This window comes from Peromyscus californicus, unplaced genomic scaffold (genome assembly GCF_007827085.1).
Source record: "Peromyscus californicus insignis strain IS unplaced genomic scaffold, ASM782708v3 Scaffold_8__1_contigs__length_139910024, whole genome shotgun sequence".
NCBI lineage: Eukaryota > Metazoa > Chordata > Mammalia > Rodentia > Cricetidae > Peromyscus > Peromyscus californicus.
In genome coordinates, this window is record NW_026294606.1 from 21749497 (window position 1) to 21774599 (window position 25103).

The 25103-nt window shown below is 40.4% G+C and overlaps 1 protein-coding gene and 1 long non-coding RNA gene across 6 annotated transcripts in view; both read right to left on the minus strand.

Moving 5' to 3' along the window:
* Phactr1 (phosphatase and actin regulator 1) overlaps positions 1 to 25103 on the minus strand; it is a 483448-nt gene that overhangs the window by 394445 nt on the left and 63900 nt on the right. The gene's annotated exons all lie outside the window — the stretch shown is intronic.
* LOC128103837 (uncharacterized) overlaps positions 5101 to 25103 on the minus strand; it is a 43516-nt gene continuing 23513 nt past the window's right edge. The window contains exon 2 of the long non-coding RNA XR_008215784.1: positions 5101 to 22431. This is a non-coding gene — a long non-coding RNA (uncharacterized LOC128103837). The remainder of the gene's footprint in view (positions 22432 to 25103) is intronic.

Sequence of the window (25103 nt, forward strand, 5' to 3'; positions counted from 1 at the left end):
AACAGTACTAGTCAGCAAGAATCGTATAGAACACTGTAGTCAAAGCCTCACTTTTTTCCAGCTGCAAAACAGGGGGCAAAAGAACCTATTTAAATCCATGCAGAGCTTGCCATAGCCTGACCAGCTATTGGAAGAGCAGACTGGTTTTCTCCAGTTTCCAGTGCTCTCTCTAGAGAGTATTTGTGCTTTTCACTTAATAACTATAAAGCTGTCCCTTCATCAGTTTTGACTTTCCATTTTTCAGTTACTCAAGATCAAATGTTGTCTGAAATTATTAAGTGGAAAGTTCTAGAACTGAATGATAAAATCAGTTTTCAATTTTGAGTGTCTTGATATCTTACCCTGTTCCACTTGATCCTGTTTTGAGTGAGAATCATCCTTTTATATGATATATACACTACATGTATATCCTACCCATCTGTTAACCCCTGGTGGCTATTGTTTATTCGATTGTCTACTGTGGTGCACTTGTATTTAAGTGACTCTTACTTTATTTAGTTGGGTTGGTTGGGTTGGATTTGGTGTTTTGAGATAGGAGCTTGCTGTAAGGTTAGGAATTCAGGTTCCTCCTGCCTCAACTTCCTGAGTTCTGAGATGTCAGGTATGCACCAGCATACTATATTGTTATAATTATATTATATAGTTATGATTGTTCTATTGTCTTAGCTATCATTGTTGACACTTCACTATACCTAATTTATGGGTTAAATTTCATTCTAGGCAAGTAGATAGAGGATGCAGCAATATGGGTTAGTACAAGTCGTTCCATGCATCCATTGAGGGTCTTGTGATGTCTCCTCCTTGCTTAGGAGGTAGGATAACTGTAATGGCAAAGAGACATCTTTGGACCTTCTGTTCTGGGCCAGGCACAAATAATTTTCCTAAGTATCTATGTTTAATGTTAGACACACCACTACAAAGGTGAAGAAACGAAGGCACAAAAAGGAGGCAGTGATTTCTTATGACCACATGAATCATTCAGAAGATGACAGGAAGATTCTTCTCAGAATTCCTCATGTCCTCTTATGATACTACCATCAAGATCCTTCAGGAAGAGGAGTCTATACTCCAGAAAGGGCTAGGAGCTCAGACAACAAGGAATGTAATACCAAATAAACAATAGAAATTGCTGCTTCTCTAGGTGACAGGCATGATTGTAGACACTGGAGCTGACACAGAAGAGCTATAATGGAAGCTGAGCTGGAGGAGGAGTATTGCTTTATATGAGAACGGAAGAGAAGTAATCAGATTGAGGATAAATAGCCATGTGCAGAGCTCGGGCTTTCCCCGATTCTGTGGTGTTCTGTGAATCTGGGAGCATCTTACTGTAATGTAGATTCTAAATCTATAGGTCTGCGTGGTAGCCCAGGAGCCTGCAATTCTAGGAACCTCCCAAGAGATTCTGCTGCTGCTGACTTGTGGAGCCTCTTGGGGTTGCAAGCCTGATTATTTCCTTCTGTACCTCCAGGAAAGTACTTCTAATATCCCAATGGCTCCTGGTATTAGCCTTCATGCAGCTGCTGACAGTTTTGGATGGGGTCTCTGATCTGATGTTCAGTCTGATTTACTAGTAAAAGAAGCAATGAGGGGAACTGGAGAGTCACCTCTCCATGGTTATAATGAGTGGAAGGTCAGGAGCTGGTTGGTCATCAGAAATTTGGACGTGGCAGTAGGCTCCCCAATTTGCAGAGGGAGCTAATGACTTTGGACAGTGACACTGTTTAGAGAGATGGACAGGATGCTATGTTGTAGGGATTCCCAGACCATAGAACCTTGCAAAGATTCTACACCCTCATTCAAGAAACACATGCATGCAATACTGTAGACAATTCCCAGATATTTCCCAAACAAGACCATGAACCCAAGGTTAAGAAAAAAAGTCCTTTTAACTTATCAGGGTTCGTTCCCAGAACTCTTGCAACCCAAATTCCAGTACAAGTAGCAGACAGCATGCATCTATAAAAATAAAAATGATTTTAATCAAAATGCAATTTGTAAATATTTAAACCTTATTCTCATAATAATTAGGACCTCCTGTCTGTTTTCATTGCTCTATGAATGCTTAATACCGACACTCAACCAAGTTTTTCCACATTTTTTTCAAATTTTAATTGTTTTATTATCTCTTAGTTAACAATGCTTCACAACCAATTAGAGAAATAAATTGGCCTAATGAATTAATTATTAAAATCCACCTCTGCCATTGCTGGCTGGAGATGCTCATGAATATTGGAAGCGTGCCCTCTCCTCAGCAGTGTGTACAGAGTTGCTACGGGCTTCTAAGATGAGTGCCAGGTGATGAGGAGAAAGATTAGGGCTTCAAGCTGATGGAAATCCAATTATACAACACTGAAATGCAATTGGATTTTTTTTACACTATTTTAAGCATGTGTATAATTTTAAAGTTTGAGACCTAATGCACATGGTTTTAAACTGAAGACTCCAAGAGAAGTGACTTATTTGGCTCAGTCTGAGTTGTGTTACTGGCATCACTAATATGCCAGTTGATCCAGATACAAAGAAATGACTTTATAGACCATTGGGCTGGACAAGGGACAGCCATTCTGAGTTCTGCAGGGAGAGAAACCTGGAGTAGTGGGAGAACTCCAACAAGAAGGGCAGGGGTCTGTTTCCGAGACCTGGTTGGGTTGCTGCCCACTTCACTTCTTTGAAACTTGGTCCTCAGCTCTGCTTCATTTTCACTCTGTGTAGGATCTGTCTGGCTAGCTCTGTTCTCTGTCTACTAATACTGAGTGTGTGTAAAATCTAAACAGCCTCTTTGAGGTACTGCGGATTGAACCAGTGCCTTGCACCTACTAAACACACTCTATCCTACCTCCAAAGGGTTCTTCGGAAACAAAGCTGTCCACTTTGGCATTGCAGGTTGGCTGTCTAGAGTTTTTGAGTAAATTTTCACTTACCCCATGTCTCCATCTCTGACATTAGCGTTCTAGATACTTTCTTTTCAAATGTAATATCCTGGCCTTTAATGTAAAGGTAAGGATCATTGTAGGATGTGTTTTTTAAAATCATGATCCACAAAAATAAACTAATCTTAAGTTTTGCTATACATTTTTTTGAGGTGGAGTATCATTTAATCTAGGCTGGCTTAGAACTCACTATCTAGTGGAGGACCATATTCATAATCCTCCTTCTTCCACCTCTCAAACACCGGGATTACAAGCATGAACAACCACATCATTATTTTTTCTCCAAGAAAGATGTCTATAATTTCTTAAAGAATATAATACTCCTGGGAAACAAAGTCTTTAGCAATAAGATGACAGTGTGTATGTACACACTGTCAAATAAAAAACTGAATGCAGAAATAATAAACACCCAGGGACTGAGTTTCATTGTTTTTATTTTGTTTATAATTATGTGAATTGAATGTGTGTATTTGTGTGTATGTGCACATGTGAGTGAGTGTGCCCACAGAATCCAGAAGAGAACATTGAGATCCCTGGAGTGGAGGAGTTACTGGTGGTCTGTGGGCTCCTGATGTGCATTTAGGACCTGAACTCAGGCCCTCTGCAAGAGCAGCAAGTGCTCCTAATAGTTGAGTCATCTCTCTGTTCCTTGGTCTAGTGTTTGATGGAGTTGGTCAATAAGGTTCATCCCTCATGCCAACCAGGATCAATGATAAAGACTGCTGAGAATAATTGAGGTTCATGACAGGGGAGGGTGTCGGAATTGATGGGTGAGGTCCTGTAGCACAGGAGTGGGGATTGGGTGTCAGGCAAAATTCCTTCTTGCACTATTACATGGTATTCACCCCATAGTGAAAGCACCTGTGTAAATAACAGCAACAACGTTTGTATTCCTGATTGCCAACTTTGGGTTCACTGCAGAAAGTTCTAAAGAATAGTTAAAAATAAGACAGTAGACATCATCAGCACTCTGTCACCTAGAGGTGTGTTCACAGCATTCTGAGATATCCCTCTTCCCCACTAAAGCACTGTTTTCTAAGAATGGAGTATTTATCACGTTGTAAATGGACTCAAAACCTTCCTGAATCATTTAAAATACCTCCCTGGCATTCCTTTATAGGAATCTTCTTGTAGTTTGACCATTAGTCTTGTATATGGCAGTTCCATTTTTTAATGATTTGAATTACCCCAATTCCATGAAAATTTTTGTAGTCAAATCTTTGTGCATAGGTGTGATTTTTAAGTATTTATCTTTATTACTTTTAATTATGAGTGTGTGTTGAAGGGAGTGTTGTGTGCACATGAGTGCAGTTGCCTGTGAAGCCAGAGGCATCAGGTCCTGGAGGAGCTGGAGTTGCAGGAGGATGTGAGGTACCATGTGTGGGTGCTGGGAAGAGAATGCAGATCCTCTGGAAAAGCAGCACATTCTCTTAACTACTGAGCCATGTCTCCAGCTTTGTGATTATTGTGTTAAAATGCATTCTTATAACAAATTTCTGGAACAACATAAACATAAATGATTTTTATATGTGTCAATGAATTGTACTTCCGAAGTGTAGAAACATGTTCACCAAATCCCTCCAAATTGAAAGTGGTAGTTTTAAATATGTCCAAAGACTGGTTAAGATTTAAGAGACTGATAAAAAAGAATTCAGTGGTTTAAATGAATAACTAGCTTTTTCCAAACTAGTCTCTGTACATGGAATTACAATGAATCACATTAATGTCATATTTGGAACTATGTGGGTGGCAAAAATACTTTTATTAAACATAAGATATAATGGAACAAGATACCCGCTTATCACAAATATCTTGACTCATTAGATGGGTCAGGACTTCATAATGAACTCTACTTTGACATGTGTTAGAGAAATCACAAAAGTTCATACAAATATGAAGAGCAAAGCTCTACACTGCTATCCTGTTTGTAGCACAGTCTGCTGTTTAAATCAAGACCAAACCATATGAGTTAAGTGACGAAGTAGTCCTGCTGCCTAAGTGGAAAATTCAATCTGAAGATTATACTTATACACCATAAATATGCTTAAAGTAACTGAGGCGGAGGTGTGGCAGATGTATTTGCCTTCCCCACATTCAGTTCAACACACTTTACAGGGCAATCACAGTGCAGCTATAGGTGCATTCGGGACAAGTAAAAATCATTAAAAGATTCAACCAGTTTTGTCCTTTATTTGGCATTGAGGGTAACAGTCCTAGGTTGGATGAGAGAGAGTCCAAGAGATAGCAGCAAAAGAAGACACAAGCATGCCCACGATCATTATAAAGGACAAACACTCTAAGATGGATCCACTGGGAAGCTTGATTGGAATGAAATTTTGGTGAGAGTCCCTATCTGCTCTTTGTAAGGTCTTCATATGATTCTTCTAACCTAGACAATGTGCTAGCAAAGCAAGGTGTCTGGAAATCAGCACGGCTTAGAAGCATCCATCTTCCCATTATCCCCTCCATATTTTTCAGTTCCTTTCTCTCCTAAGTTTAGGAAATGAATAACATTAGGTAAAACTCCCCATTTCATACTACCTACCATCCCCTTTGATTTGACCAACTGAAGAAATTCTGTGTCTATGTATCTGTAAATATCTATCTATCTATCTATCTATCTATCTATCTATCTATCTATCTACCTACTTACCTAACTTCCTACCTACCAATCTATATATCTTCCATCCAACTTTCTGTCTACCCAATCAATCTATAAGCTGCTATCCTCCTATTGGGGAAGAAAAAAATGAAGTCAATAAATATTTTGTCTTTTCATTCCAAGTTGCTATCACAGAGATGAACAATTATTGTTGAAAGATATGATTAAATAATCCAAACAATATTCATTTACTCATCCAATCATAAACTACTTGGCTATCCACTCTATATTCAACACTGTGTAGTGTTTAAAAAAAACTAGCCCCATCTCCAAAAGCTAAGGAAACACTGGGAATGTATGAGAGAACACATGTCACAACATCATCTTTCAGAATCAGACTCTGTATGTTTGAGAAACAGACATTTGTTTGCCAATACACTGCAGCATGGAAGGAAAAAACAAGCCTCTTTGTGCCTTTGAAACCACAACAGCTGCTTTGAAAAAAAAACATAAAAATAGTAAAGCATGCAATGGTAATTGCTCAACTTGTTGTTTGATTGCTGGATTAAAAACCCCCGATTTGTAATTACAGCTCTCAGGAAAACAAATTCCTAACTCTGAAAATATCTGTCCTTTGGTGATACTTTTAAAAACAGTGTTTGTTGAGGGATTTTGATGTGTATTTTAGTCATCCTAAAAATTCAATTCATGTTTATTACTAGAGAAAATGTATGATGTAGGTCTGGTTTATCAAAATGAATTGTTGTACCATGTAGTATCCTATAAAATGTAATTTTCTAGTATTACAACATACTAGGAATGGCAGTAATCACACTCTTTAAGAGTTTATGTGTACGTGTGCATGTGTGTGCACATGTGTGTGTTCACGTGTGTGTGTGCATGCACATGCACGAAGGTACTCAGAGGCCATGAAAGAACATCCGACCCCCTACAGCTGGAGTTAGAGGTATCTGTGAGCTGCCTCACATGGGTGCTGGGAACCGAACTTTGGTCTTCTGTAAGAGTAGCAAGTACTCTTAGCCACTAAGCCATCTCTCCAGCCCCCTCTTCCCTCCTGTACCATTTCTTTAGCAGCTGATTTAGGTTCTGGGAATTGAACTCTGATCCTTTGCAAGAGCAGCAAGCATTTTTAACCACCAAACTATCCCCACATTATATATACATATATATGATAATATTCTTTATATTAAAAAAATGAAAAGGACCAAGTGTGCGGCTCCCATTATAGAAGAATGCTTACCAATCATGCAAGGCTCTCACTTCAATCCCAAGGACTTCAAACAACCAACCTAAAAAGACTTAGAGATCCAATCAGAAGTGTTTTATACTGACACCAGCCATATTTCTGTTTGATAAAAGACCAAATCTCTACATTTTACTATGTAATCATTCAGAAGTTTTGGGATGACGCCTTCTAAGGGTCCTCCAGTATTGCAATCCTATCTCATATATGTTGCTCATCTTTGGTCACTGCCTACAGCTCATGTCTTTTGTGCCTTAATATACTACAGGAACTGTCAGCAGAGGCTGGAGGTGAGATCTGCAGTGAGAAGCAGAGGTAAAAGGTACAGTTATCGCCAAGCTTCTCCACATGGAAAGGGTGAGAAACCACTCTCCAGAGTGGGCTGCCACACAACGATCTCCTCACTACCCACATGATACTGAGGGGAGCTGAAGGTATTTACACACCCATTGATACAGGACACTGGAGAAGGGGATATCCTGTGGTTGGTACTGATTTAAGTTGTTTTGAAACTTTGGGTTCCTAAAGGGGCACTCAAGGATATACAAGGGCTGGAAGCACAAAAATAACTGAGCATCCTTGAAATCAATCTTTGGAGGGGACCCAGTGGTACCTGAACTTTCATGAATCCCACCCTTCCCCCCATGTAGTCTATAGTTCCTTGCCTCAGGATTTTTACCCACTGGATGTGTTTCCTATCTCCCTTCTGGAAAGCTTGAAGTTCTTAACCAGCCTTTTTAAAGCACTACATGCTCAGTGGGTAAGATGCCTCTTCTAAAGTAGAATAATTACTCTTTTCTTGTCAATCATTAAATGATTAAACCAGCAAATTTACCATTGCTTCAAGATCTGGCCCAACCCTGAGTAAAACAATAAACTAAAGTTGGGTTTCATAATGTTTACGGCTACATTTGCAATTATGGATTGTTTATTGTCAACCGTGTTTGACAACTAGACTATAGTATCTCCTGCTTTCCTTTCCCATGTTTTTCTCCTCTAGAGATTTATTTTATTATTTTTTTAAAATTGTGTGTGTGCACGCACGCATGTGTTCTCGATAATGTGTGCTTGTGCATGCTGATGCCAAAGGCCTCTGATCCTCTTGGAGCTGGAGTTATAGGTGGTTGTGAACCACTGAGTCTTCCTCAAGAGTGATGTGTATTCTTAACTGCTGAGTCATCTCTTTATCTCCATCTTCTCTGCTCTTTCTTCCTCCACTTGAGGAAAATTGGACCCATGGGTGTTTTTAAACTAAGTGTGCACACATAATTGCTTCTGCTTATGTCTTACTGAAGAACACCTTGAATGATTCAATACAATTTAGTAGCACATGCCTGAGGCAGACTGAATCTCTTCTCTGGCAGTCATCAACTGCCGATAGCCAATTGGGCTTCACGAGTCTCTCCCTGACTCACACTGGAATTTTGATGGGCTTGATCTTGTGCAGGTCTTATAGGCAGGCAACCACAGGCTCCGTGAGTTCATTGGTGCAGAGTCCGGCCATGCCCAGTCTGTTTTGCAGCAGTCCTCCTCAGCCTTTGAGTTTTGCAATCTCCTGGGCCCCCTGTTATCTGATGTTGCCTGGGCGTCAGTGAGATGAATAAGATGCAGATGTCCCACAGATGGGAAGCACTAATTGGATTCAGTGAGTTTTTTAAAAGAGGCATGAAGTTGGGAGGGGAAATGATGGAGAGGGGTCTGGGAAGAGTTGTAGGGGAGAGTGAGAGGTGGGCATGGTCAAAATACACCGTGTGCATGTATGAAATTCTCAAAGAATAAATAAAAATATAGTTATAAAATATTACAAAACTGAATGAGAGTTCAAATCACAGATATAAGATTATGTTAGTGGCTTTGGTGCCAATACACCTGACATGACAACTTCCTGGAGGAAAGACTGACTTTTGGTACCCAGTTTTAGAATTTTAGTCTGTAGTCAGTTGGCTTCCTTACCTTGGCTCTTGGACCTTGTGGCAAAGAAGATTGTTACCATGATGGTGAATAAGAAACAGAACGAACAATATATTAGACACCAAGTGGAACCTTTAAAGGTTCCTTCCTTCAGTTAGGCCCATTTCCTAGTGTTTCCATGACCTAGCAAAATAAAGCCATTAACCAGCAACCATGTGCAACACATGAGCCTGTTAAGATATTTAATATTCAAACTACAGTAACAAGAATGCATTGAGTACATTAAATATATGGATATAACACTTTAGACATTCCTGGTGAGCACACACATGTGCACTGTCTTCCAAGTTAAAGACTGTCAAGAAAGAGTCAACACATGCTTACAATTGAAAATGCATGAAATAATGCCATGATAAAGGCACCAAAGAGACTAGGAGAGCAGAACAGAGAATGAGATGATCTTAGAAGGGACAGTATTTAAAGCACCTTCTGAATACTGAATGGTATAGCAAAATCTGGCAGAGAAAATAGGAAGAGGTATTACATGTTTCTAAACATTTCAGCCTTCAGAATTGCTTGGCAGCTGCTGATAACCCTATTCCTTGAGATGACCTTCAGAGTCTCAGCATTGGCAGATCTGGGGAAGGTCCAAACACTTGCATGTAGACAAGTTCAGGTACTGCTGATATTGCTGGTTCTGTGACTGCCCTTGTCAAACCAAGGTCTACACAGAAAACACAGCAACACAGGAGGAATGTGTTCAGGGAATGAGAGCTCCGAGAGACATGATAGAGGTTTCTGAGCAAGAGGAAGTTGCTGCCATTCCTAAGAAAGGGAAAAGCTCTAGCAGCACCATGTAGGGCAGTTTAGAAGGTAGAAAACCAGAGAGAGGGAACAAGGGCCTGACATCTGATTCTGAGAATGAAAAGGAACAGAAGAGACATTAGAGACATCACAAAAGTCCTTCCCATGTGGCTTGCACCTGGCACACAGTGTGGCAGGAGAGAAAAGGGTCTGGGTGGGGGCAACATTGGTTCTGATGTTAAAGACTAAGATGGGAGGCTGGGAGTATTCGTGTGAGAAGAGGGTGCAAGCACTTCTGCATGATGTGGTTGCACCCTCATGATGATGGTTAGGACACATAGGCAGGGAGCTTAAATGGTGATATCTGGGAGGCAGATACTGGAGTCCTGAGGAATTTCTAATAAAAAGGATATACAGAGAAATTGTACCAGACTGAGGACTCTGCAATATATTTGGCAGGAAGAGCTAGGAGTAGGGAATCGGGATTTGAGGAATCAGAGAATGAGAAAAATGCATCTCTGTGAAGTTAATGGATGGAGATTTCATGATAGAAGCTCTTGTCAGCCCTGGAAAATGGCACTGAAATACATCTAAGGCTAAACAAGTATGAGTCCTTTTAAGTTGACCATTAGTTCATGGGTATCTTTCAAAACTAGGAGTATCACGGGGCTGGTGTCAGGGTTTGAAGGATGAACAGGAGGTTTACAAAATGGTGTTGCTGAGTGTCTTCGCTACTTTTGCATTGCTATGGCAAAATACCCAACAGAAAAATTTGAAAAAAAGAAGGATTGATTTTGGTCCACGGTTTTAGAGAGCTTAAGTCCCTTAGGTTGGGCTGTCACAGCAGTAAGAACAGTAAGAATAAGCTGTATGTCATAGCAGGACAGGCAGGAGGCAGAGTGTATCCAGAGTCAAGGGCCAGGTAATAACCTTCAAATCCCCATGCCTAGAGACTTATTTCCACCTGGTAGGACCCACCTCATAAAGCCTCCACAGCCTTTCAAAATAGAAGCACCAGATGGGGACGACACATTCCAAACATGATCCCCTGGGACACGTTTCAGATTCAAACCATAACACCGAGCATGGAGGGATTCTTTGAGACCAAGGGAATGTGCGACAACATTCAAAGCTATACAGACATTTCACACTTTCAAAAAAAGCCAGAAAGGGGACTGTCAATGACTTAACGCACTATGTCCTCAAGCAAACCAGATTATTTAAGAAGAAATTCATTTTAAAGGGAAGTGGAAATGTTTTGGCACCTAAAAAGTATTGTTAACTGCATTCCACACAATGTGTTAAGTGACGAGTTCCAAGTGTGATGTTTTCAAGAGCAAAGATGAGTCATTTCCTTCGTGAGAAGAATTTCTAACTGAACTAACAAGATAACTTGATAGGTTTTGGCTCCAAACTTTACTAAAAAAAAATCTTAAAAAGGCAAATCCCAGCCCACACAATAATCAAAAAGTAAAACCCATTTGCAGTATATTAAGGATCAAAGAGGGATGGGGGACTGAGCATCATCTAAATTAGCAACTGCTGTTCCTGTACAGTTTTGTAGCAATTACATTTGAAGATAAATTGTCACAAATTAATTCTTGTCCATCTCTGGAATTCTCATTTACGCATATGCAAGGTGAAAGTATTCTCAGTTTTTATCTACCAAAAAATAATAGATTAAATGATACTGAGCAGAATTCTTGTGAGGAACTGTTTTTATATTAAAGATTCATTTTGTAATGGCACCACTTATCATTTTCCAAATTAGATTTTTCAGAAGTATTCCCTTTCAGGCAGTTAAAGGTAAGTGTGAAGTTTCATCATTCCTCTTAGGACTTAGCTTGGGACATTACAAGCCAGACAGAACACACAAGAAGAGCTTAGGGAAATGTATGAGACCAAAGACTTTCTGAACCATGTAAGTTAACACTGAAAGGCCCCCTAGAGACCACTAAGACACAAGTTGGGGTTCATCACCTGAACACATATCCAATTAGACAACCCAGGCTGGTGATAGAGCAATGAGCATTTGGTTTGAAACTGAGCCAGCAAAACAAGTCTCCAACTAGCCAAAGAGGGTTCTCGACCATACATCGGAGGTAGTGTCAGTCTTTGTCAGAGAATGAACGTGCTCTGTATCTGGCTGTATGGAGATTAGATAATCTATCAAAAGTGCTGACCCCATTTATTTACCTTTGAGTGATACTGATGAATCATAGAAAAAAAAAAGCCTTAAAAGTCCTTGGGGAAGAACTGAAGACTTATTCCATTCCCTGGAGATTATCTTTCTGAAGAGATCAATGCAGAGGTTTTAAAAATAAGGTGGGATGGGGAGCCATTGTCTTTCATGGTCACTTGTTAAGTCTAGAAAGACTTGATCAGAACACAGGTTGTCACAACTGAAAAGGGCTGCTACTGGTTCAGAGCATTAGAGGTAGTCATGCTTCTTAACTGCCTGCAAAGTACAGGACAGTCCCCAGGTCCTCTGATAAATAAAGATCCTGTCCTAAATGTTACTAGCACCAAAGCTGAGAAATGCTGGGACATTCTTTAGAATGAGAAGGCAGTAGTAATTTCCCTTTTCCTCTTTACTAAAACATATTTTACTGAACACATTTTAAGAACACAAAGTGTTGGACTGGGATATATCTCTGTTGTTGGGCATGGCCTAGCAAAGATCTCAAAGGGGAAGAATCAGAGTTTATAGTCGGGGAGCTTGAGAGTGACGTCACTCAGACACATCCTCATCATGTTTAATCTCTCATCCCTGCTTTCGGTAGCTCTGTCCACTTTGAAATACTTCCCTTGATGTCCCTCATCAGCCTCCTCTCCCTCCCAGGCAACAAGTGGTGGACCCTATTAGAGTTAGTGATTCCTGAAGGGTGAGAAAGTAACGGACCACCATCCAGATTCCTGCCATGGCTTCTTCTCAGATCTTACAGCCGGATGAGCCTGGATGCTTGGTGCAAAGTTGCCAGAACTCTGTAAGTCACTGAGCATGGAAGTATCGACCCACCACCAGCTTTCAAACAAGTGAACACTGAGAGCTGTTCCGAGAATGGGACCACATGGAAGCTGGGTTCATCAACAGAGAGTAAGACAATGCAGTCTGTCAACAAATCAGTTACACACATGAGCTCGGAAAGGGTACATTAATTTGGGTAGCCTGACATTTTTATCACCATGCTCCCTTCTTTTTTTTTTTTTGGTTTTTCGAGACAGGGTTTCTCTGTGTAGCTTTGCGCCTGTCCTGGAACTCACTTGGTAGCCCAGGCTGGCCTCGAACTCACAGAGATCCGCCTGGCTCTGCCTCCCGAGTGCTGGGATTAAAGGCGTGCGCCACCACCGCCCGGCTCCATGCTCCCTTCTTATACTCTGGTGAAGTGTCTCTTTCCTCTTATTTAGCCATATACATAAACTCTTCATATTTTCTCATTCCTGCCATTCAAGAATGGAGAATGAATTGTATTAATTTTCTCTTAAAACAGAAGACAAAACTTGAAACTTTCAGTCACTTCCAAACTGGAATAAAATGATCTTGGGGGCCAAAGGGCACTGCCCTGGGAAGACTGTCAACACTCACTGAGTTTGGGACTGTAATCAATCCTTGAGTCGCTAACTTTCCAATATTATATTTCACCAATCATGAGATGCACGGTTCTAGGGAGCATTGCAACATTTAAAAACTCAGAACACGTCTGATAATGGCAGCAATAACAACAAAAGTACCGTGTCAGAGTTTAATTGCTTTTCCCTTCTTTGCTGGCAGTAGAAATCATGGTACAGCTTCTACTTGATGACATTTTAGATTCAATGAAATAAAAGTACGAGCTTTTCCAGCTTCTAAACTCACTCTGATCAAGCAGGTCATCTCTAATTGCTCCTTTTAAAAATGCATGTATACACATCAACTCTCTTTTAAATTTGTTCCTGTTCGGTTTCTATTTTTGCCTAATTATATATTCCATTTGCGAGCACATAAAAATGATTAATTTTGAGTGTGGCTTTTTGTTCTTTGGACTGTTCCTTTTACTTTTGCACTAATTACTAATGACAACTCTGACTTACAAGGTCTAAACATATTTATTTATTTTAATAAGTTGCTGGGCTGAGAAAAAGCAGAGGTTCAAATCTTCTCGGAGTCTTTGGCATTAACTGGCTTCATGAGTTTTATGGCAGTTACTTGAGTTAATCTACTTTAATATATAGTTCAATTTGCCTGCGATTCAAAGGGCTGTGTGAAATAAAATTATCATGCCAGAACCGAGAAAATATATTTTCTAAATGTAATTACGTAAATTTGAATCCAGTGATGCTGTGCACAACGGTGTTAACAATGCCCACGGGCTATCAAATCATGGCAGCTACCAACACTTTGTTCAATCACATCTCAGGATAGAAGCCGTTTCTGGCCTGGGTAAGCAAAGATCTTGACTGATAAGCTTCAACAGGGTGCCCTACTGCAGGATTTGAGGGAAGAAATGAGGCAGGAATTTCTTCTTGGGTCAGTAAAGCCCTATTAAGTAGTTCTCATTTGCAGGCAGTTTTTCTTGCTTTTTGCCCCAACTTTCCTTAGCTTAATTTAGCCTCATTAACTCCAACCAAAGCTCCAGATGATCGACGAGATGCCGTGCAGCCTTAACATCCCAGGATTCTGCTAAATGCTTCCTGCCTGAACTTCCAAAGATGTCTTAGCTTCTTCTTTGCAATTAATTCCTCCTCCTCCTCCTGCTGTCCCCGCCCTGGCATAGCTGTCAGTCGAGCAGTGAGGAACTTCTGTTCTTTTTTATTTTTATCCTGATGCATGAACCTTTACAGTCCCTGCATGGCCCTCTCTGAACTTGTTCTGGTTGACTTATGTTCCGTTGCCAGTGAAATGACCCAGCCACACATCATTGGATGGGGAACTGCTGACCACAAGGCTTCCAACAGTGCATAGAGCATCAGTATTGCTGACTGGACATTGGGTTGCTTGGCCCCTGTACATCACCTCACTATTTTTTTCCTGCATAATTGAGCTCTTACTTTCCTGAATTCATCTGTAATGAGTTTATTAATCTTTTTGTATGCTCTCCCCTCTGGACTTGCATCAATATTCACATGCTGTAAATTTTGTCCAAATTACTTTATCAATACAAATGACTAATTTGAGGAGCACTGATCCATCCATTTTTTTGCCTTACTGTCTTGAATACAAAAATCAAAGGCACTAAAGGACGTCTGCATATAATTATTATATATTTTCTCAGTAGCGTTATACTATTTAAAAAATGTTATACTAAAAAAATTTATTGCACAATTTGCCACCTAGACACGGACAGCTCGAAGGGTTCCTGGGACATTAACTAGCCTGATGAACTTAAGTTTTCTAAACTGAATGTTTTCTGGAAAGATAGCTCATCATCTTGATTGCAAAGTTCTTTAGCTGTGATTCCCCCTAAACAAGCAACTGTGCTAACTGTGCTAACAAGTAACAAGTCACTCTTGTGTGTCTAAGGGGGAAAATGGTATGGGATGTAAATGAGTTACTTTAACTGGATGCCAGGGGAAGGTTTGTAATGGGCAGCAATAGCAGAAGGATAAAATTAGCTTCCTTGCATGTGTGGCCCACTCACTTTTCCTCTTCTTGGATTGCAGCCTTTTGGTGAAGTGCCCAGACTTTGAGTTTTTTTTTCCTCTCTTGCACATATGGAATGATAAGCCATGGATTAAAAAATTAATTCCAAGGATTTATATACCCCTAAACTCATTCTAACCCAATAAATAAACATCCAGCCTCAGAAGGTTTAGGAATCTAGTGTTTTCTTGCCTATGACTTCTCACTCATGATGCTCTTCTTTATTCCTTCTCCATGGAGTCATGGGATGAACATGGTCTGGTTTGACATCACAGGATCTGGGTTTGTTATATGTTTTCATTTATTTTGTCTTAGATGGTTATCACCGATAAAATGATGATCATAAGAATAGTTGAAAATGATTATATAGTGCTGATAGGAAAGTAAAGTAAATGATTTGTATGAAAGTGGTTTACAATAGCAAAGTGGTATGCCATACTACATATTGCTTCATGGATTCTGAGTTCAGTTACTGGTAGTGTCTTCAGCTTTTGCCTATGTCCATTCACTTACAAAAACATTTGCCTCTAAAAGTTGTGTTCATGTCTGCATTTCCCTTTTCATCCTTAGGGTCATGTTAAATTCAACCTAAGCTATGGTGGGAACATCATAGACTCTACATTATCACGGAGCCTGACCATGTGACTGTACAACTGGCCTGGGGTCCCCAGATTGGTGACACATATGGCATAACATGTCAGTTTCTAGTGATAATGTCTGAGTTAGGAAAGGTGTGTGTCTTCAGCATGGGTCTCACATTCAACATGAAAAAAAACCCCATGGTTTTTCGTTTTTTTCTGTGTGCCATAATTTGTATTTTTAGTGTCCCCCAAAGATCCATGTATTAAAGGCTCAGTCTTCAAGATGGTACTGTTGCGAGCGGGTGGAACCTTTACAATAAGTGGGGCTAAGACTCTGGTCATTGAGAGTGTGCCCTTGAAATAGGGTAGGGTGCTTGTACTCTTTTACCTCTCACATCAATTCAGCTCTCTCTTTTCCCACTTCCCTCTCTCTTTCAGATAATTTTGCTCTGCTATACATCCCCTCTGGCCAAAGCAATGAGGCCAACTAATCCTTTACTAAAATCTCCACAACCATAATCCAGAATACACCTTTCTCTTATTTAAGTTGATTATTTTAAGGTATCTTGCTGTCATGATGGAAAGTTAACACAGGTGGAATTATGCTGAATGTCGGTAAATATAAGATTACCAGGTGTTATGAAATATTTAAAATTTTAGTAGGACACCAACATAGCATTTTTTAAACCAAAAAAATTGAGAAAAGCCTGGCATTTTGAAGATGGCATTAACTGACTACAGTTTTGAAAGCTAACAATCCCTTATTGATATACACATTGGTGGTAGGACAACATATTTCAAAAAGATGCATAGGTGAATTATCTCCAAATGAGCATGACCTCAGCTCCTGTATGATTCCAAGTTGATCCACAATCTCCTCTTGCATGCATCCTTTCCATAGATGATGATGAAATACCATGTGTGTGAAGAGCCCTTTATAAATTCTACCACTTGGGGAAAACTGAAGAGAGTCACATGAATAGACATGTACCACAGAAAGGCCAATTAAAAAGTGGGCATTTCTTTGTCTTATCGTTACCACGGTAGAACGTGACAGTTAGAACGTGTTATTCAAGTTCTGCACAGCCGGTAGTGTCTGCGGACCACGCAAGGCTTCTATTTGCCGCCTGGAGATCTTTACAAGGGAGCAGAAAGACCCTGAACATTCTCTGGAGTGGGTTTTGGGATTTATTCATGGGGGAGAACAACAAGAACTAAAAGGATGGAGAGAGCATCCCTGGCCATGATAGAGATTCAGGAAAGGGCCGTACAGTGCTGCCATGTGGAAGCCATATGGGCTGTCCTATAACCAGAACATATGCTCATTATGCAGCCCCAATTACGAGCTGATAGAAAGGCATCCTGGAAAAGATCAGAGTTAAAAATAGCTTCTTAGATGACACAATGACCTCTGATGTGACTAGCCAAAGCATACAGGCTAATCCCGTTCCTCTACTTGGAAAGCCAGATAAGCAAACCTTACGGGAGAGTCCGGAAGGAAGAAGCTGGTAGTGTCACCTGAGGACTGACTTTAAACTGGTCGTTTGTCACCCACAGTAATGCCATCTACTTTTACTTACGTAAGGGTTGCATAGTGACATCTAGCTGTTCCTTTGAGTCTGGAATGTCTTTGCCATAGTCACCAGCTTTTTAGAACTACAGTAACCTTGGGAATAACAAATCACTTCCTGCATCTTTTCCTATTATGTTAGGCAGTGGTCATACCCATCCTTCAGCTTCATAATCTTTCCCCATACCATACCATACATCACCACCACCTATTGTATACTGCAGTGCAGCAGATTTATTTCCCTCACAGTCTCTCAACAAACACATGATGGGATGTTTCAGTTCTCATCAGGACCCCAGACAAGTCACTGTGGGGGATCCATCCTCCCTTCCTTTCACTTTACTCCGTCTCTCCTCCACCCTCCCTCTTTCCATCTCTACTTTTCTTATTCCTTCCCTCTTTCTTTCATCTGATGATATTTTGCTGGGCAGAATGCCAGACATTGAGAATATAGTAATTAATCAAAATCTCTTCCTTTATGTAGTGTAGTGTGTGTGTGTGTGTGTGTGTGTGTGTGTGTGTGTGTGTGTGTGTGTGTGTGTTTGGGGAAGGATATAGTTTGAGTAGCCTGAGAAAATCACCACGGAAATGATATGTTAAGTGGTTGTTTGGTGTTCTGATTATGTGCTACAGCTTGAGAATAGAAACTGCTTTACACATGATGGTCAGAAGTGACCTCTTGAGTAGACACTGAAGTAACACAAAGTTAGACATGGGACCATCTATAGCAGGGGTGTTCTAGAAGGGACATTCAGTGCAAAGCCCCAAGATAGGGCTGAGTTAGATGCCTTGACACACAAAAGCCCCTGTGACTGGAGGGTGATGAGAGGCGAAGAAAGGAGTCTATGGGGAAGCTGGTGCTATAGATGTTGAGATGACCCAGGGTCTTCATCAGCCACAAAACATGTGAGTCTTACACATGCTCCCACTTCCTCTCTCTCCCATTCAATGTTTCATCCATCTAAGCAATTTATCTCGTGTGTGATTATCCTTTTGTCTATCTTCCAGTCAACAATATCTAACATATCAATTTAGAAAATGCTCAAAGAAACAAGTCATCGCCGGGCAGTGGTGATGCAGATCTTTAATCCCAGCACTTGGGAGGCAGAGGCATGTGGATCTCTATAAGTTCAAGGCCAGCCTGGTTTATAAAGTGAGTTCCAGGACAGCTGGGACTGTTACACAGAGAAACCCTGTCTCAGGAAAAAAAGAGAAGAAAGAAAGGAAGAAAGAAAGAAAGAAAGAAAGAAGTCATCGATGAGTCACTTTTTTCATGTATGTGTCCCATGGGTAGAATAGAGCAGTTAAGAAGGTTTGCAGGGCCAGCAAGTGACAAATGTACCAACTGTCAGACTGGAGCTCAATGAAAGTACTTGGCCTTGATTTGTTGCACAATGCACAGCCCATAAATGTGTGTTCTAAGGTGGTTGGTCTCCATTATACAACCTTTCCCAGGAGACATAGGAAATGCTTGGTTGCCCTTAACTACTTGTAAACTGGCTGTTACAGAATAGGAAGTGGGCTTTTCATGCCATCAATCTGTCCTTTTCTGTTTTTGTGCATCTGGAAAGCCCCACGTCTTACATGTTTTCCTCTGGAGCCCCACATCAATCACCCCCTATCCCTTTCCCCTCTCACACACTGGCTTCAGAGTTTGGCACACCAACTCTGTGGTGCGGTTCTTCTGCTGACAAACTTTGTGCTCTTGGGCAGATAACTCAATATTTCTGACTTACCAGTTTCTTTACTGAAAACTGTAAAGCACTACTAGTCATTGGTGTTGGAAAGTGGATTAAGAGATTTGCCTAAGTGTCCAACACAGCATCTGGAACACAGTGAACAGAGATGGATACCAATTGTCTTTTGTACCTGCTTATAACTTGCCGGTGATCTCTAGCTCTGGAGTGGTCTCTGTTTCTGTGGTATTAGGCCCAAGGAGAGTCCCATTAATATGCAATTATCATTACCCCAAACCACACCACCCACTCACTTCTTTCTCTGGGTATCTTGAGATTCTAGGGACCACTAGAGGGAATGTTGGGATTTTTATTTTGAAACTAAGGATCAAGAGACAAATTAGTTATATAATGGAAAACGCATATCTTGGAATCAGGGCATCCTAATCTTGGAGTTATTTTGCAGAAGCATTTGCTGTACATAGCATCACTGTCAGAGAACTAGGCAGGGACTCAATCAACAGATGGGACAAGAGATAGTAAGTTCTGCAAGTTCAGAGTCTGCTGGGAACTGGGTCACATTCAATGACAACATAACATATAGTTCGAGGCATCCAAAGTCCCATGACCCGGGAAAAATCATGTTTTGATCCAATTTAGGACCCATATGTAACTGCTCTACATAAACAGCAACATACCCTGACTTAAGTAATTAAGTCAGAGGATACTCATGTTAGGGAAAAAAAAAATGCATGTTTAGAAATGGCAGCCATTATTAAGTGTTTCTCTGCCATATGCCCACAAATATTCTTTCCCCTTCTTTTCCAAATCAAGAGAAATCAGCCAGCTTGTTGGCCTTGGCAAAGTTTAAATAATGACACAGTTTAAATTCTTGGATTCTAAAAGAACATAGATGCACATGTTGGAATTCTTCTATTTTAAAATATCAATCATCTACTTAATTAAATCACTGGATGTTTTTAAAAATCCATTTGTGAGTCTTTAATATAGCTTGAAATCACCAGCTTATGTTGTTCCAGGTTTTTGAAGATTCATCTTCTAACATATAAATTCGGAATTACTGTAGTTTTAAAAAGTAATACCATCAAGTAGTTTATAATTTAAACAGTCGGAGTGTAATAAAACTATAAACTTCAAACACCATGGGGTTATTGTCAGGCAACTGACCTCCCCTAAATTTGTGCAAACATAATAAAAACAATCCACCAATTTGGTCGCCATTTCTTTTCTTCCCTTTCCCACTCTCGTACCTCTGTTGCACATTTTATCAGTCAAACACTGGGATTCATTAATCATATTTCCAACCTCTAGACAGACAGTTTAGCTATAGTCTTGTGGTTCCCAGCTCATTTGTGAATGGCAGTGCTCTTCCCTGGGAGCATTACATCACAGGCAGTTTGTGCTCCAAATGCCTTTATCCTTTCAACAGGGATGAATGAGTTCCCTAGAAAGGTTTAAATAAATGAATTACCCGACACTGGTTCCCATCCACAGCCTTATTTCACACTGATGGTTATGCAAGAGGGGCAACTCAGTCTGAAGGTAACTGTTAGGTATCTACTGCTAAACTGAAAAATATTTTGGCCATTTATTTTCAACTTGATTACTAACTACAGTTATTTTTTCATTTCCTATAGCTAAAATAATCTTTGAAAGTGTTCTTTCATTTCTATTCTAGATCCCTGCTACTTATTACATTTGAATACAAAATGTCCCCATAGCCTCATGTATTAACACTTGGTCCCCAGCAGGTGATGTTATTTTGGGAAGTGTTGGGACCTTTGGGAGGTTGGGACTAGATGAAGTACAAAGGGGTGTGCCTTTGAAGGTTATAGTTGCTCTCTGTCCCGCTCTCATTCTCTGCGTCCTGTTCAGCATGAAGACTCGTCTCTATCACTTACTTAAGGTATCATAATGTTCTCTGCCCATGTGCCTGGGACCCAGTGCCAGACTGTACACACTGAAACCATGAGCCAAAACAGACCTTTCTTCTTTTGGTTGTTAATGCCAAGGATTTTGTCAGAGACCAGAAAAGTAATGAACATTATGTGTGTCCATGGGCCAGTGGGCATCATCTCATCCAGGGAGTTTGTTTGAAATGTCTAATATCAGACTCCTTCCAAGACCTAGAACACTAGAATCTTCATTTTAGCAAGATTCTCAGATTATTGAAGTGCAGAGTGAAATCTGATAAGCAAGAGTCTGTTTAGCTCCTTTGTGACAGGATCTGAGGAGAAAACCAGCCCCGTTGGGTGATGTCTTTGTTATCTGGCCCCTACCTCTTCTCAGTTCCACTCTCCTACATGTCCACCCCCTAGTTGTACTATCTAGCATGAAAGCTATCAGTCACACATGGCTACTGAGCACTTGAATGGGCTCACTGTGAACTGAGACATACTGTAAGTGGAAAATACATGCAGAATTTCAAAGATTCAATGAGGAAAGAGCTTACGCTATTTCCTATTTTTTTTATGTTGATGACAAATTGAAATGGTGCATATGTGCCTGCCTGCCTATCTATCTTATCTTATCTTATCTTATCTTATCTTATCTTATCTTATCTTATCTTTCTATCTATCTATCTATCTATCTATCTATCTATCTATCTATCATCTATCTGGCAAAGTATCTGCCCAATTTAGGTTTTTACTGATATGATAAACACTGTGACCAAAAGCAACTTGGGGTGGAAAGTGTTTATTTCAGCTTACAGTTATAGTCAATCATTAAGGGAAGTCATAAGAGGAACTCAAGGCAGGAATTTTGAGGCAGGAACTGAATCTGAGGCCATGGAGAAACACTGCTCAGTGGTTTGCTCCTCAGGACTTGCTCAGTCTGTTTTCTTTTACAGCCCAAGACCACCTGCCCACAGAGGGCATTATACTTGTATTCAAATTGCTAACTACCATAAGGTTATTTTGGTTATTACTCTGGCAATTTGATGACCTTGTTGTTGTTGTTAGGATCTCTAATCTTGAACTCACGACTCTTCTCTCTGCACTTTATAAGTGCTGGGATTAAGGCACGGGGCCATCTCAGTCAGTTTTATGTGGTGCTGGGAACTGAACCCAGGGCTTCATGCATGTATATAGGCAAGCTCGCTACCTGCTGAGTTGCAATCCTAACCCAAGCTTGAAGAATAGTAATAAAGACAATTAAGTTATAATAAAGAATAGATCAAATCTTCACCTTTGGAAAACAGTGTTAACGGTTGAAACAACATTGATACGGTGGTCATAGCTTGCAAATGCTAATATGGGTTTGGTTTGTAATGCAGCTTTAACAGGATTCTCTGCCTTTCTGAGCTTGGTTTCTTCATCAAGATGGAATGTGGAGCACCAGGTATCTTCCAGTCCGTAGATTTTGATGACTTTTGTTTTCTCGCCTTTGCATTTCCTTTTAGATATTGAAGGAAAAGCAGTAACACCATTTCTTAAGGTGGCTTTTGTTCACTTTACATACCAAAAGGTGAAGAAAAAAACAAGAGAACAGAAATTTTATAATATCCCATTTAGTTCTTATTCCATAAATATCAACAGTTCTCTTTTAAAAAAAATGCCAAGAAGGAAAAAAACCTGAATAAATGAAAAGCCAAATAAAACTCTTTGCAGTTACAAGCTTTTATAACCCAATAAAACTTAAGAATCAGACCTCGAGGGGATGGTTGCCAACTCTTGCAGAACGAAACAGTTGACATGTGTTCAATTTTGATTCTGAAAACTCATGAAATACTGACTTAATAATCGTCTATCAAAGCAACAAGCAACACGCAGTGTGGAACAAAATCATTCCTGGAAGGGCTACCTGGAAGCTGTCCATTTGGTTCTTTCTTTATTTTTAGCTGGGGTTAATATTGGCAATGACCTTGGAGGAGGGAAGACAGCTTTAACACATTAAAATTAAATTAAATTAAATTAAATTAAAATGACACAGCTCACAAACTTGATAGGGAACAAGCACATTCTCCAATCTAACCAAAGTGTTTGATGTAGAGAGAGCAGACCAAAAATAGCAAAGATGTGGGTGTCGCCAACTTAGAAACACTTTAGAAAGCCTTTGATGATTGCTCCTCAGAAAAGGTTTAATTTAAAATACCAGAAGAGTGGGAATATCAACCTTTAGGGATCTAAACCTCAATATAATATCACTAGATCTCCATTTCCATTTTACCAGAATCCAAAAGCCCCAGAGTCCAAAAGCATCCTAGGCTGCATTATCTTCTCAGCATTCTGATGAAATTAGAAAATTATACTTAGATGCTTCTAAGATATAAGCAACACTGAAATGTTTGCAAGTGGACAGTTTAACAGGTAGAGGCAGGTTTGTGGTGGCTTTCCAGGTAGCATTGTGAGTTTTCCAGGCAAAAAAGTTACTAGTGCATATTCTTCTGTAGGACAGTGTCAGAACCCCTTTGTCTAAGCACAATCTATGATCCAGTTCTATTGATATATAAGTACATACAGGTGGGTAACACACACATCCCTCTATCTACTTCTATATACTTACATGATACAAGCATGCCTATAAACAGCTTCTTTGGGCATCTGTTCAAATATCACAGCATCAGATACCTTCCTTGACTATTCTTAATTAAATGGGCCCTTATCCAGCTCATTTTCCCTCTCACCCTCTTGTCTTTTTTCATTTCTCTTCATAATATTTATCACCACCCACATATGTTTAAGGATGTGCTATAACTCTTGTGAGTCATCGTCAGAGTTCTCACTTTCACCCAAGTGGACCTGGAGATAACAGAAGGGTTTATGTGAGGAGGGGCGTGACCTCCCTAACATTGTAAAAGGACAAGTGTAGTAGCTGTTTAAGAAGAGAGTTTCCATGCAAAGAACCAGACACAGAGAATCACTCAGAGGCCATTGGAACAAATCGGGTGTATAGTGAAGAGGAGATGAACTAGGCTGGTGGCGATGGGGTGGTGACATGTGGTCAGAAATAGCTGAGGACTTGGCAACAGACTCTTCAAATATTTGTTGTAAAGGAAGACTCAGGAATGACAGTATAGTTTAACACCAGAAATACGGTGCAGTTTTCAATTGGTATGGGAAACGGTGAGGGTAGAGGACAGTTGGGTATCAGAAGGTGTGCAGCATGGTGTTGGATAGATGTTGGCCCACTGAAATAGGAATGCTAAAAAACAGCCACTTGAGCATAGAGTCGGGGAAGTGGGCTGAACGGGGAAGGTAAGATCCAATGTTATTTCAGAAAACATGCTGTTTAACTTTGTGATAGCTCGTGACATGACCACAGGAGTCAGTGTGGGTGGAGGAGAAGGGATGAGCAGGATGCAGGTTCTGAGATGCTCCAGGATGAAAGGGTCAGAAACAGGACAAGGCCCCACAGAGGCTGGGAATAAAATCTCTGGTGGGAAATCAAGAGAAGTGGATGCCCTGGAAGTCAGGCATGTGATTTCCCGTGTGAGTGGGGTGGAAAATGACAAAGTGCTGGCAGGTCAGGTAAGATAATGATGGAAAATTAAACCTCAACCTCAAATGCACAGAAGCTACTAGTGTTTCCAAGAAGGGTGAAGACAAAACCTGGGCACTCAAGAGAACCTGAGGACCGGCACTGGAGACAGGGCACGTTAAGGAAAAGGAACAAAGGAATGCTGGGGGTTGGGTTCTTACAAAGGCCTGCCAAGTTGCCTGATGCTCCTGCCTATGTGTGTGGCTCCCCGCTTTTCTCCTTCAGATACCTTTGCGTCCCCAGGTCTCATCTTCCTTTCCATTTCTAATTTTCTGTCTTCTCTGACACCTTCGTCTTTATGTCCTGTGCCTGCTTTCCAGCATTTAATCAAGCCTGCTCATTGTCATTCTGCTTTTCTCTGATGTGTCTTATGCCCTCCATCTCCAATGCATTAGCTCCATAAGTGTATCCAGGTGAAGTAAAGTTTAATAGCAAAGTAGAGCCCAATGCATTCCCTGTGTCCCAAAGAGTTTCTTCTTATTTATCATATGCCCTTCCTCATCTACAAAGTCCTTGTTTTAAAGAGTAGGTGTAAAAATATTATTTCCAAGTCATTCAAAATCTTTAGAAAGTTGTCTGATTGTATGTCTCCCCTCTGTGTGGTCTCCAGGAGGCTGTTTATGCAAAGTCAAGTCCTCGTCCG